General features: G+C 32.3%; 1 protein-coding gene across 1 annotated transcript in view; it reads left to right on the top strand.

Moving 5' to 3' along the window:
* Positions 1 to 2,787: 2,787 nt before the first annotated feature.
* Positions 2,788 to 13,351, top strand: part of eIF2A (eukaryotic translation initiation factor 2A) — a 45,319-nt gene continuing 34,755 nt past the window's right edge. Inside the window, exons 1-4 of the mRNA XM_074124516.1 lie at positions 2,788 to 3,381; positions 5,291 to 5,433; positions 8,428 to 8,582; positions 10,499 to 10,620. The gene's annotated coding sequence lies outside the window, so the exon portion shown is untranslated. The remainder of the gene's footprint in view (positions 3,382 to 5,290; positions 5,434 to 8,427; positions 8,583 to 10,498; positions 10,621 to 13,351) is intronic.

Here is a 13,351-nt window from a genome sequence, read left to right as displayed (position 1 = left end):
AATACAAGAGTTGGCAACTCCTTAAGAAGTGTACTGTTTAATAATTAATATAGCTAATGAATATTAATTGATAGTTCGAAAGATAAGTCTTGCATTAAGGGGCGATGTTCTATCTAATAGTGTCTACGATGTATTTCCTTAATAATGATAACGGGATAGACTGTCTGTGTGGGCCAAAAGCTTTCAGTCAAGGCTGGAAAAACTGGCTAAATAAGAAGAAATAGTGAAGCAATAGGAGAGCTTTAAAAGAAGATGAAAGGAAAATCTGTGACAGATTAATGTTGCTAAAACGTTCCTTTAAAAAATACAAAGCTAGCTGCTTACTCAATTGGAACCGTCCACAGTTGTTTTTGGAAATGTTCACTTCTTCAGTACATCATATTTCTTTTGTCTGTCTATGTAGATAGGATACGGATGTTAACATTTCCTGAACTGAATATTTTGCATTCTGGTGCAAAAAAAAAAATCTCTTAAAATTTCTTTATAATATTTTCAGGAAAGAGGAAGTGTTTGCGATCATGTAAGGTACTGGAAAATGAATTTTCACCAAGAATACCTGTTTTCTGCATCCACGAAAAGTGATTTTCAGAAAATTTAATGCGTGTGAAGGTTTATGTATGAAAAGATCTAGGAAACTGAAACTTGTATAGCCAATACATACATTTATTTTTATCACTTTTATTACAATACTAGCTGTACCCGTTCACACGTTGCTGTGTTTAACAAAAAGGCAGTTTTGATACCTCAAACATAATTTATTAATGATCAAATGTATACAATACATCGAAATGTAAATTAACAATAAAATTATCCCTACTTCAGAGTACAGTAGTGTCCTTGCAAAGGTAGCATTTCTACATAATGTGAAAAATTCAGTTAATGTTGTTGGAGGTGGTGACATTGCTCTTGCACGTACATTTTCTGATGTAAAGTACACACGATGTCCATTTTCTGCTAAATGAACAACCATTGGATATCGCTCATGAATGGAAAATGATAAAATACGCCATACGGCCTCATTGCTACTTATGTAGCGTCCCAGTTGATATTGGGTGACTTCATCGTTAGATGCAGTTGTATTTTCCACTCCAAACACTGCCATATCGCTTCCTTTGTTCACATATCTGCAAATATATTTTATCGCTTTCACTGAATTGCAGTACTCAGCATTTATGTGTGCGTTATAAGTTTTTAGTAGTAATGGAGAATATGGTACTACCCAACGATTATCAACATCAATAGTATTGTTGAGTTCTTTTAGTTTATGGATTTTCCACCATCTTCGGTATAATTTATTCTCGTATTAATAATTGCAAAAAACTGTTTTTCATGGTTACACTTTCAACAAATATTACTAATTAAATGTTATTTTGATATTTTTAAAATATTTGTTCGGGAGCACCTAGAGCCCCAACTCTGATTTTAAAAAAACTTTGCAAAAACCTTCCCGGGGATATACCTAATAATTTCCCAAATTTTCACGGCGATTGGATGTATGGTTTTTGAATCTATCGAGTACAAACAAACAAACAGACACACATTCATTTTTGTATATATAGATTTTCATTTAAGGGTGTTCTTTGGAGGGAGTATTAGAATGTTTTTCACAATGACATTTTAATGTAATGTAACTTTCCAAATTAATTGAGTGATGTGTTCTATTGTATTTTCCTTTTGAAACGGGATATCCTAAAGGAAAAATGTAGTCACTAAGCCACGATAAAATAAATTTTAAGAAAACTCAGATCAGCTTTATATCATTCAACAATGCCAGTGTAGAGGCGATTGATTACTTCACACCTACATATATTTAGTCTTCAAGTTGCAGGCTCCAAACAGTCGTTTGCACCCACTTTTTCTTACCAACATTTTTCTCGAAAAATCTTTAAAAATGTATATAGATTAATGCTGGTCATGTAAATGTGCATGGTGCAAATACTTAATTTCGGAGGATAATCTCAATACAGAATACCAAGTAGATTAAAATGAAACTGAGAGTCATCAATTATGTGACAAAATTAGTCTTGGATTCACGGGCTTTACTGTCAGCTAAAGAGTGGCAAGGTAGTTCATTAGTAGAGCACAATTTAAGAGGCTGAGAGCTCCAAGTGTCGTAGTAGACGACAGGGCACTTCTCAAGTCTAAGGAAATATGTGGTCTGGTCGAAAATTGACTGTAGGTTTTGATGACTGAGGAACAGATATCTCTAAACGAATCTTAAGGCAGGTTTAGGACTTCCTTGTGAACTTCGTGCTGGTGTCCAGAATCGTTGGTTGCTATTCAAAGAGTAGCTTTCATTTTCTCGGCTTTTATACTCTACTTCTAACCTTGAAAAAAAATACAAATAAAAAAGTGAAAATATTTTAAGCAACTGCAGTCAGTGGCAAGATTCTAGTTAGTTTAAAAATTTAAATTGATAATTCGCAGACCTAAGTGCCCTAATTACTCAGATTACTGTCTCTTTTACTGGAAATCTTAAGTTCAAAAACTATTATCTTTTAAAAAGCAAGTTAAACAGACTTGTTGGCTATCTGCAGAAAATACATAAGTTAAACATGAAAACTTTTTAAAAATAATTTTGCAATTTAAAATAGGAAAAGAATAAAAAATTGTGTAAAAAAAAATGTCATATTTCAAAAACTTGTCTAGCTTCTGTGTCAAAAATAAAATGCAAATAAAAACAACTAAGTGAAAGGCCATTATAATTGTTTATCAATGTTCAGGTTGAATATAGAAGTAGGTAGGTTTCAATTTAGTTCTACCACCAACCACTGTAGTAGGTACGTGTGCAAGTGAGAGAGTTGTGGAGGCTTGTTATAACCTTAATTTATGTTTTGTCTACTGCTGCATTCAAACTAGCCGTACAACTTTCTCATGTAAATTATGGTCAACATTATCAAATTTAAAGATATATTTATTTTTACTATCTATCTGCTACTAACATAGTAAAAGTTGTGTGTGCACTACGTGAAATATTTACAAGTGAAATGATAGAGCCCCAGATACCCTGAAGCTTACTTTTATATAAAAACAGTTCCGTTTCAGGTTTAGGATTTTGAACTGTATTTAAGGATGAGGAAAGATTTCTCTTTTCATATTTAAGTGCCTTATGAGGAAAAAAATAAGTGTAATGCTTTCTTTAAAAAAAGTAACTGTATTTATTTAAACGGAAGACCTGTTGTGAAAATAATCATAATACTTTATATCAGTTTTCTGAGCATCAGATAAATCGTTTTGGAATACACACTCTTCTACAACTCATTAATTTCTGTTATGATATGCAGATGCAGATATGCACCTTACAATTTTTTCTCGAAACGGGAACTTTAAGAAAACATAAAGAAGCTTCAGTGACAATTACTTCACATTTCAATGGAGTTGGTAAGGTTTCATTATTGTATTTAATTAATCAACCACAACTAATGATATACCATTCTTAAGATTTCCTACAAATTAGGAATTTGCACTAAATTACTACTTCGCTTCAGGTCACCCAAAAAATAGGACTTTTAAGGACCGTGACGTCCTTTTTGAAATCAATTTTTAGAATAGAAGCGACAATAAGGTGGATTACGATTGCTAAAATAAATCGTTCGTGATTCTAAGTTCCGGCGCTGATCAGAATTTTAGTTATTTGCTTTTTAGTGTTACAGTATGATTAAGTGAAATTACACTGTGCAGAAAAGCCTTCTGTTCACCATCCCATTTCTTGTTCTTATTTTCCGGTAAAAATGTATCAAGTGCTATGATTAAGAGCCATCTTCAAGGTAGTTTTAATAAAACAAAATCTCTAGCAATGTGAACCTTCCAGTAGAGGGATTTTGACCCCCCAAGTCCGTAGGTTCAAACGCCAAAGTTCCATGATGGTGTTGAAACTAACAAAGTTTAAGCTACCTGCTATTGTCTTATAGAACTAGTGTTCTCTTGTGTAAGCTCACAAATGCAGGCATTTATCAGAAACCACTATTTAGGGGATCACTTCCGACGAAAATTGTAGTATTTCAATAGCGGCCCTTCCTCTTAACAACAGAAAGAGAAAGTAAAAACAGAAAAAATGAATAAAATCCTAATAGCAGTGTGGCTAAGGAATACCAGCCAGTCAACATACCTCTTCCGCATACACTGAATGCCCACTACCTTCAAACCGGATAGCTTCTGTAGAACGAGCGTGACTAATGTCGTTATAAGAAATACCTTCTCCTTTCTAGTTAGTTATAACTTAAACGGTAATCTTTGACAATGTTATAAACTTATCTTTTTTAAAAATAAGATCTTTGATATTTATTGGTTTTATGAACATAAATTGGTCTTGTTCTATAGCGTACAGAACAAATATTGTGCGAATACTCACGCGGTTTTATTTATCAGTTTTATGGAAAATAAAAATGACAGTTAACCCAAAATTTATACAATAATAAATAATTACGCCCAACTGATTTTCTATAAATTTGAAATTTTCCTACATATTGAATTCCGATTAGTATTATACAAGAAATAAGACAGCACATTACCCTTAAGGAGGAAAATTAACATCGTCTCTTCCCCAGAACTGCTCAAAGAAGTATTTTCGTGGCAAAATTTTTGTATTAGTTGTTTAAAATATCACCCAAAAACTGAAAAATCTTTTAAGTCCAATGATTAGTGGATGATTTTGATCATTGTATTACCAAAAGTTTCTTACCGAGAAGGGGCGGGTGTTAGTGGTGAATTTAAGTAGGAAATCCCTAGTTCGGATCTCGCTGGTAGTTACTTTTTTTATTTTATTTTGAATAGCTAAGTATGTACTTCTGCTCTCGCCTACGGCACCTAATTGTTAATTAGACGTTACGCTCTCCTTTAAAAATAAACGATTACTTTATTACTATTTGCTGGCATCATTTAAATATTAAATAAATTTAAACTTTTTATGATTTTTGCGGCACACTTTTTTGTAAAAACAACTTTTCCAGTCATTTAGGAAAACCGCTAAACGAATATTTTCGACAAAATTTCAAAATAGAAAACTGCACGATCTCCTCCTACCAGGAGTAAAGTAGTTACTTAATTGCTGAAGAATGGTAACTTAATGGAATTATTGTTCTATTTTGATTAGTATTTCTTAAAACTCTGTCTGGTGTATTTAAAAAAGCTCGGGATTTTGAGAATGTAAATTAATATCAATTGAAACATTTTAGATTCTTAAGATGAAATATTGTATTCCGAAACATTAAACGTGTGAGTTTCAGTAAGATGAGTTACAAAAAGCCGTGAAAATCCTTTAGATTGAAAAATGTTTCTCCTATCGTTGCAGAGAATATGACCATTGGGCATGTACGGGATGTGGAGCTGTGAAGGACTAAAGGGATCATCCACAATGAATTTTCAGGATTGTCATGATCACTTACACGATCTTGGAAGATCCAGTGTCTAGATATGGATGAAAATTCGAGATTGGTTAGAATTATAATAATTCTTTGTGTAAATTCTAGACGTTTTGTCGATTAAAACTTTTAAGAAATAGTCGTGAGCCTGGAGAAAACGGAACTTTTACCTCAGGGCAGTGCTTTTTGAAATCGAAAAGAAAGTTTCCATTAATATTTCTTCAATTTCTTCATTCTAAATACAAATCTCTTTTGATAAATCATTGTCTAGCCAAAGAAAACAAACAGTGATCTCTAGGGTCTTTATGTTTATTTTATTCAGGACGGTGGTCAGTGTCACCTCCAAACTCATAGAAATGTAAAAGAAAGTTTTTAATATTTATAACATCAAAATATTTTGGTATACAACGGTTGACTTTTGACCTCACCTCATTTTTTATTTATTTCCCCTTATTTAGGAAGAAAAAGTTTATTAAGTATATAAAGTAAAATTATATTCTTTTTCCCATTCAAATTACTTTACACGTTGACCATAATTTGTTGTAAATATTTGCTGCATTCTTTTCAGCAGCTGAAATAAATTTTATAGTTAACATAAATCTAGACTTGATAGAAATATACTTCTACTTTATAGACACTCATAATAGAATAACACGTTTTCACTTATTTTAATTCTTACGGTTTTATTTAAACTTCTACTTGTTCTCTGTGTAAATGCCTTTTTGAGACAGGCTTAGAATCTCACAACACTTTCTAATAATTCTGTTTCATAATAATAGTAATAGCCAATTTACGAACAATGAAAAGGAGTCGTCTTAAGATTCTCACTTCAAGTCAAGCAATTTTCTTCGAATTTTGAATTTCATCAAAAAGTTTATACTTCACTATTATTATATGAGCAGTGACCTGTGAAATAATAGTTTAGGAGGGAAGCCTACATCTATCTCTCCCCCTAAAATTCATTTTCCTGTAAAAAGGTTTCGAATAAAAGTTATTGCACGCTTCATGAGTGGTTTTTAACAAGGGTTTTTTTCTAAAGAAAAAGCGGAAAACTAGTCGGGAAATTCTTAAAGGCCTCGTCTTCAAACTTAATATTTCAACTACTCATTTATTTTATTTTTTTCATCATTATATTATAAGTAATACTTCTTTATAGTACGCTAAACATCTCTAGGATTTACCGAACTACCGTTCCCTTCCGCAGAACTATTCTAAAGTTCATTTTATAAAAAGATATTTCAAATAAAAGTTTTAGAAAGTTGGAGCTACGTTTTGGATTTAAATTATTCACATACAATCAGTATCGTAAAATTGAAATGATCAATTGGGAAAGTGAAAGTAAATAAAATCAGTTAAATCGCGATAGCGAATTGAATGATAAGCTACTGATACTCTTGCCGGAACGAAAATACGTGAAATTGAATCTATTTCTATTATTATCAATTTATTGTTTTTATAATTCGCGCAAACCAAAAATGTTGCGCAGAGTGCTCATGGTATTAATTGTATCATTTACTTAGAATTTTCCGCATCTCTGGTTACTGTTGGGCGGAATATATCATGCGGTGATTTTCATAGAAGTAAATTGTCTGATTTTCTTATTAAGTGTTCTAAAACGTTTTACAAAGAATAGTAGATACTTCTAGCTAGCTTACTTGCTATTATCGAACATTTTTGTGGCCTATTCCAATGCATTGCTTTGTAAATAATGTCTTACAAATCTAATTCGCTACGGTTTTTTTCGATAAGTAAAAGGAACTATATATAATACATCGGCTAGAGTAATCATTTATTTGCTTAAATAAATTGTGCTTCCCAATTCTAAAAAGTTTTGGACGACTTACCCATTATCCAGTTAATCGTAAGTGAAATTTCACTTTATAGATTATTTATTTATTTTTAAATAAAAGAAAAAACAACATAACTCAGAAACAGAAATGACGAGAAACTTCACAGATAATTCGAAATTGACACCAAAGGAGTCGAAAATAAGCTATAGGTTAAAATCTGCCAACTCACTTTACTGAATCGAGTTTTTCAATATTTGGTTATTTTTTAAAAAGAACTCTCCAGTAGGTTTCCTAACAGAGAACAAGTGGACTAGGTCATTATACACAACTTCTTTTTCTCACCATCGTCTGTAATTTGTAAATGAGCAGAAGGTTACGCTGCGGGAGAATAAGGGCTAATACATAATGTGCAAATTATTGATTAAGGAATCAGATTAATAAAGTTCTGATGAATATATTTCTTTGGGATAGGAGTGGTGGGCTATTAGAAGTCCCTTGGCAACAGATAGGAAAAGATGTGTTGCACATGAACCAAGGTATACAAGTAACGTGGAACTTGCAAAAATGTTCACTAAGATTCTAGAAATTAGGGATTACCAAAACATAAAAGGAACCAAAAAACATCTCGTGTTCTCTTCAATTGGAAGATGGGGGAAAAAAATGAAGCGGAAAAGATTAATTATGAAAATACAAGGCGCTTGAAACAGAGTGGAGTGCGTTAGAGCGGAAAAAGATGAATGAAGAAGTTCATGAGGGAAATGGCAGCAAGTAGACTACGTGAGAATGACTAGCAAGATCGAAGAATGCGGAAGCATTATGTTTTAGCGATCGGTTTTTAACCCTGGGGATTGGATTGATCAGGCAGTCAGTATCTATATAATCTGATTGTTGAAAATCTGCAATTTTCTCAGTTCGAGTAGAATTTTCATAGATGTCACAATGTGTATCTTCTTTACAACAGTTGGGTCTAAGGTTGCGCTGAAGTAGCTTTATCAAATTATGAACTCCAGTCAGAATTTGTTTTTCTTAATGTAATAGTAAATGATCTGAGTTTTAGAGAAGTTAGCATCAAACTCTTGAAGGTTCTTCTAAATTTGCTAATACTCTATATCACGAGTATAGCCACAGAGTCCTTAGTTCCAACAATTTTAGTTAAACTTAATACTCGTAATTGTATAAATGTGGTTCTGTAACTTTTATTTGGAACAAATCTGTGAAATTCATTTTAGATTTGAGAGATGATCATAATTTACTCTAATTTTAATTATTTATTCAAGGCTCGTCAACATCTGAGGTCATTGGTGCCTGAGGCTTTCTTCATTGAAATATTGCCACTATTGGGAAGCCAATATTCTTTCGTTATAGACAACACTTTCCATCGTCGGACAGGGAGCTGTAAGAAGTTCCCATGAGGAGAATACACTCAGAAAAGGTATTGACATTAAATATTTATGAATGTGAAATGTCTAACTACAATTAAGAATATCCAAACATTATGTCAAGTATGTCTGTTCTGAAGGTCTTTTTTTATTTTTCTGTAATTTTGTTGTCTGTCACGAGAAAGTTTCATTTGAACGTTTGAACAAAACGTGCGTTGGGCCGATCACATTGATTTCAAGCGTTTTTTGTAGGTAATGATTTTAATGGGATTTTGAGGAAACATCATGCTTCCTTTAATAGATTCTAAAGGCATTTTAAGTTTTCCGCCTTTCCAAAACATTGACTTTAGATAGTTGCTAAAAATTCATCTTTACTTCAGTTAGTAATAAATTATTAGTTAGGGTTTGATCTTCTGTTATGGAAGAAACTGCTGCAGACTAGTTGAAAGGATAGCGATTTGCGAATTTAATTACCATGTTTCAATCTTAGTAATCATTTCAAATTGAAATTGTAAATTTTTATGTGTTGTTCATAAAAAACAGTAACAACAATTTTTCCAAAAGGCCAAATTCTAGTCATTTTTTCCCTTAAAAAAAAAAATGCATATCCGGTAAATGCAATTTCCCAAGTTTTGATTGCACTGGGTGTAATTAAATATCTCATTAAGGCAAATTTATTCCAACTTACTCTGAAGCAAACGGATAATAAATTATTATCCAGAATTAATTACAGATAATAACGTGAGTAAATCAGTTAATTGACTCTTTAATGCTATAGTTCACGGAACATAATAACTATACTTTACACGAAGTAGCTACTATTTGCAGTTTTTTTATATTCACACGTTGTATATGAATGTTATGTGAGAAAAATCTCTTGCCACTCGTTTATCTTCCTATCTTACACGTTAACAAATTTTTTCCTTTTGTAAAAAAAATATGTTAACATTGTTTAAATAATTTCATTTAAAATATTCGTGAGAAATGAAGCTATTTGAGATTTTTTATGAATGCCACTCGCGAGTCGTGGCAGTTCTGACATGCGACGTTGGCTTTCCGATTAATTTCGATTTTCAACTGAAAATTAGTATTTAACTTTGAATCTTCTAAATGAAGAACCCTCATTAAGCTAGTGTGAGGTAAGATAGGTAGGTTGGATCCATCTCTACACCTCTGCGATGATAAGAATAACTTTATCAGGGGAAAGCAAGGAGCTCCATCCTTCCTGGGCAGATTAGGAGGAATTCGCCCACAGAGATCATTTAGGGGCTTTGCTTCGGTATTTGCCCCTTGCAAACGTTTCACTTTCATGCGGAGGCATGCTGCAGCCAATCAGCCTCTTTGTTACAAATACACAGCAATGTCTCGGTATCCATTACAGGGCTGTGTCTTGATATTTAATATCGTAGCTTCTACTTCTACGGAGTTGGAATATGAGTAATCATACTCATATGATTAACTTCAATTTTTTATGAAATTTTTATGAGTATATTTCGATACAATTGGCAATTCAGCGCGATCTATGCCGATCTATAGCCATCAGCAACTCACAAGTGTACACAAAAATAATTATATGGCGCTAAGGTCCCTTCTCCACTGCGTCGATGGCTAATGATATTCCCATAAGTTCCCCATCGTAATTTGTAGCGATCTGGCCCACAGAGATTGATAACTGATTGCTTTTCATAGTTCACAGCGGCACCCGATTATGAACGCAATGGTGATGATGGGTAGCATGTACTTAAGTGCTGCAAAGTGGGTAGCTGGTGTTCGTCTTTTTTTAAAAGTATGGCCAAGTTTGAAGTTGCATCTCTAGTGCTTTGAGGAGATAATGTTTATTTATAAAGCCAGAAAACTTTACAAAAAATTATATCAAATAGAGATGTTGCATGATTATGTAGTAGCAAATTATATACAAATAATGATGAATGTAGATGGCAGAGAAAATCTAAAGTACATTTTGTTTTAGGAAGGCAAGTGCGAGAGTTCAAAAAAGATAAGCTCATACGTAAATAGGGAATAAACTTCCTGTACGGATATCTCACACGAATTTCGTCCACTACAATGATTGCAGTTTTGTTTTTAGTAAACGTAAGTACAATTTAAAATTGCTTATTATAAAAGCTGTTTGCAAGCCTCAATGAGGTTTATTAGAGCCGTTTTAGAGAAAGTATTAAAAAACTCTAATATTAATATGACTTCCTCTTCCTGCAAATCGCGAGGTAGATTTTACTCCAAATTTTAAAGCATAATTAGTATTTCCTCCTTACACTGTTCGCTAGAAAAAATATGTAAATAAAAGTTACTAATCAAATATATATGTAGTGCAAAGAAAATTATTAGACCCATTTTCAGAAAAACCTTAGAAAAGTAAAAAATCCGTTCATTATAGTGGCGTGGTTGTGGAATTTTCTTCAAACGCGGTAAATTAGCCACATATCGTATTTAACTCCTCTTTAAATCATTTCATTGCTTTATATTCTTTATATCCTTTATTTTTATTTTTATTAAAAAAAAGAAGAAGAAATTAATAACTCCTTTAGGATTAACTTGAGAAGAAGCAAGACATCAAGTCGTTAATTTCTAACAGTTAGTAGTGTCCCAAATTGTTTTGTACAATGAAAAGCTGAAAAAAAACTGTTACACCCAAATTACTGCTTCAACTATTAACACTAATCCTGAGAACTAGAACTTTAATACTTGTTATTACAAAATAGACAATTATTAATCCAGTTAACATTTTTTGTCTTAGGTTGTTTAGGTTACGAGGACAATAAGACTAGAAGGTCCTTTTTGGTCTATTGTTTAAATAAAAAAAAAAGTTTATAAAATAGTTTGTCATACGTGATAAGTATGAGACTCACGTTAAAATTAGTGAATCAGTTATATGCACCGTATAATAAGGAAAGATAACTGAAAATAAAAATCGTGTGAATACTGTCTCTTTTAAAAAGATATAATATGTATGAGAAGTTCAGACGTTACACTCTATATTATCTATAACGGATCTAATTATTCTAGAAGATTATGTAAAATTACAAATGAGTCGTATTATTATTTCTATTTTTATAATTAATCAACACTAATAATGTCTTCATAATGAGAATATGTTCAGCTAAAACTAAGTAATTAAAAAAAATGCATTAATTGGGGCTGAGAATTTCCATTTTTTAAATTTCGTTAATTCTAAATTTTTCGTAATGAGACAATAAAAGTAAAAATTAAGAGGAAGATCTACATTGAAGAATCTCGAGCTTTAATCGTAAAGAGACATATAGACGAAAAGGGCAAGATATGGTGTCAAATTTGAAAAGAGCGCAGTCTGAGCCGATCTGTGTACCTGATGATTAAGGAAGCAAAGCAACGCTAGAAGGGGAAAAAAGCTATCTGAAAGAGGGGGAGAGAAACATGAAACAATATGGCTGAGAGATTTGTAGCGAAATAGAAAAAAATGTTTACGGCATTTGTGATGGCAGTCAGAATAAGGAAATCTTACAGATATAAATTATTTCGGAAAGAAAGGAAACGATACCAGGACATAAAATCCTTGATGATATAAAGCCACAACTGCTGATGGCTAATTGGTGGTTAGGGATAAAAAAAAAAGAAGACTTTAAATTATAATTAAATTAGGGATAACTTGGGATGTGGAACAGCCAATAATCATTTATTAGTTACGCACGAACTACATGCAAATTGTTGTCTAACTTGTCCATCATTACAATACAAGTTATACATTTTTCTGACAAACACAGTTACCAAGGTTAGCAAGAAGTTGCTAGCAGTAGTAGATTTACCAACAAAGAGGTGCCGATCACTTGAAAGAAAGAAAAAGATAAAAAAAAAAAAAAAGGAAATGATAGAATAACCCAACAACAATGACCTCTTAGAAAGAATAAAAAGGAAGGCGACAGCAGGCCTTAAGGAAGAGGATGTTATGGAGACAAGTGACATCTTGGTTAGAGTGGACAACAATGTACGGCCGCCCAGATCATGTGCGACAATGTTCATACCTCGGCGTACTTTCATTCTGACGCAGATTTAATTACTTCTTTGCTCTCTTCCTTTTGTGGTATTCATTTTTATTTTTGCCTTTTATTAGCTGAAGAGTATTGAATTGTATTACATTACAATACAAGTTGTTTCGTAATAATTCTCTGCCGTATTAAAACTGTCCGGTAGGACAGTTGTATAAGAGTTGATCGTCAAAAAATGCACGAAAATGTAAAAGCTTAACGTTGAAAAACATCCAAGTTTGATAATTTTTTTTCTCTTTTTCTATGAAAGGTAAAATTTCCAAATTTTCTTTAAAATATAGGGCAAATCCTCCTTTATAACTGTAATTTTTTTTTTTGCAACAACATAGATTAGATAGATTTCGACAAATACGTTGCTGAAAATGAGCAAAAACGGCATTTTCAGAAAATGTTCTTGTTCTTGTAACTTTCTTGTAACCTTTTTTTGTAAACAACTTAGCACCTAAACGCGCGAACCGATTTTCATGAATGAGGTGTCATTCGATTCGGAATAAACTCTCGATAGAAGAAACGTTACGGTTTTCAAAAAAATTCTTTCAAGATTCACCTGTAATCCTTTATTTGGAATTAATTTTGGCCTAATGTGGTTCTATCATGCCATAATGTGACACTGATGAGGAGAGAATGGAAGTTTTTATGAATTCCAAAGCATGTTTTGTTATTATATTAATGAAAAAATTATTCTGGTAAAATGGAAAAATTAAATCATTTATCAAATAAATACAAACTTTGCATCTTCTAAGGCTTTTCGTTTCAATTAGTTTCGTTTCAGGATTTGTTCCGTT

This window comes from Rhodnius prolixus, unplaced genomic scaffold (genome assembly GCF_049639745.1).
Source record: "Rhodnius prolixus isolate KJV_2025 unplaced genomic scaffold, Rpr scaffold_3, whole genome shotgun sequence".
In the NCBI taxonomy this organism is placed as follows: Eukaryota; Metazoa; Arthropoda; class Insecta; order Hemiptera; family Reduviidae; genus Rhodnius; species Rhodnius prolixus.
This window is presented reverse-complemented; position numbering and strand designations above follow the sequence as displayed.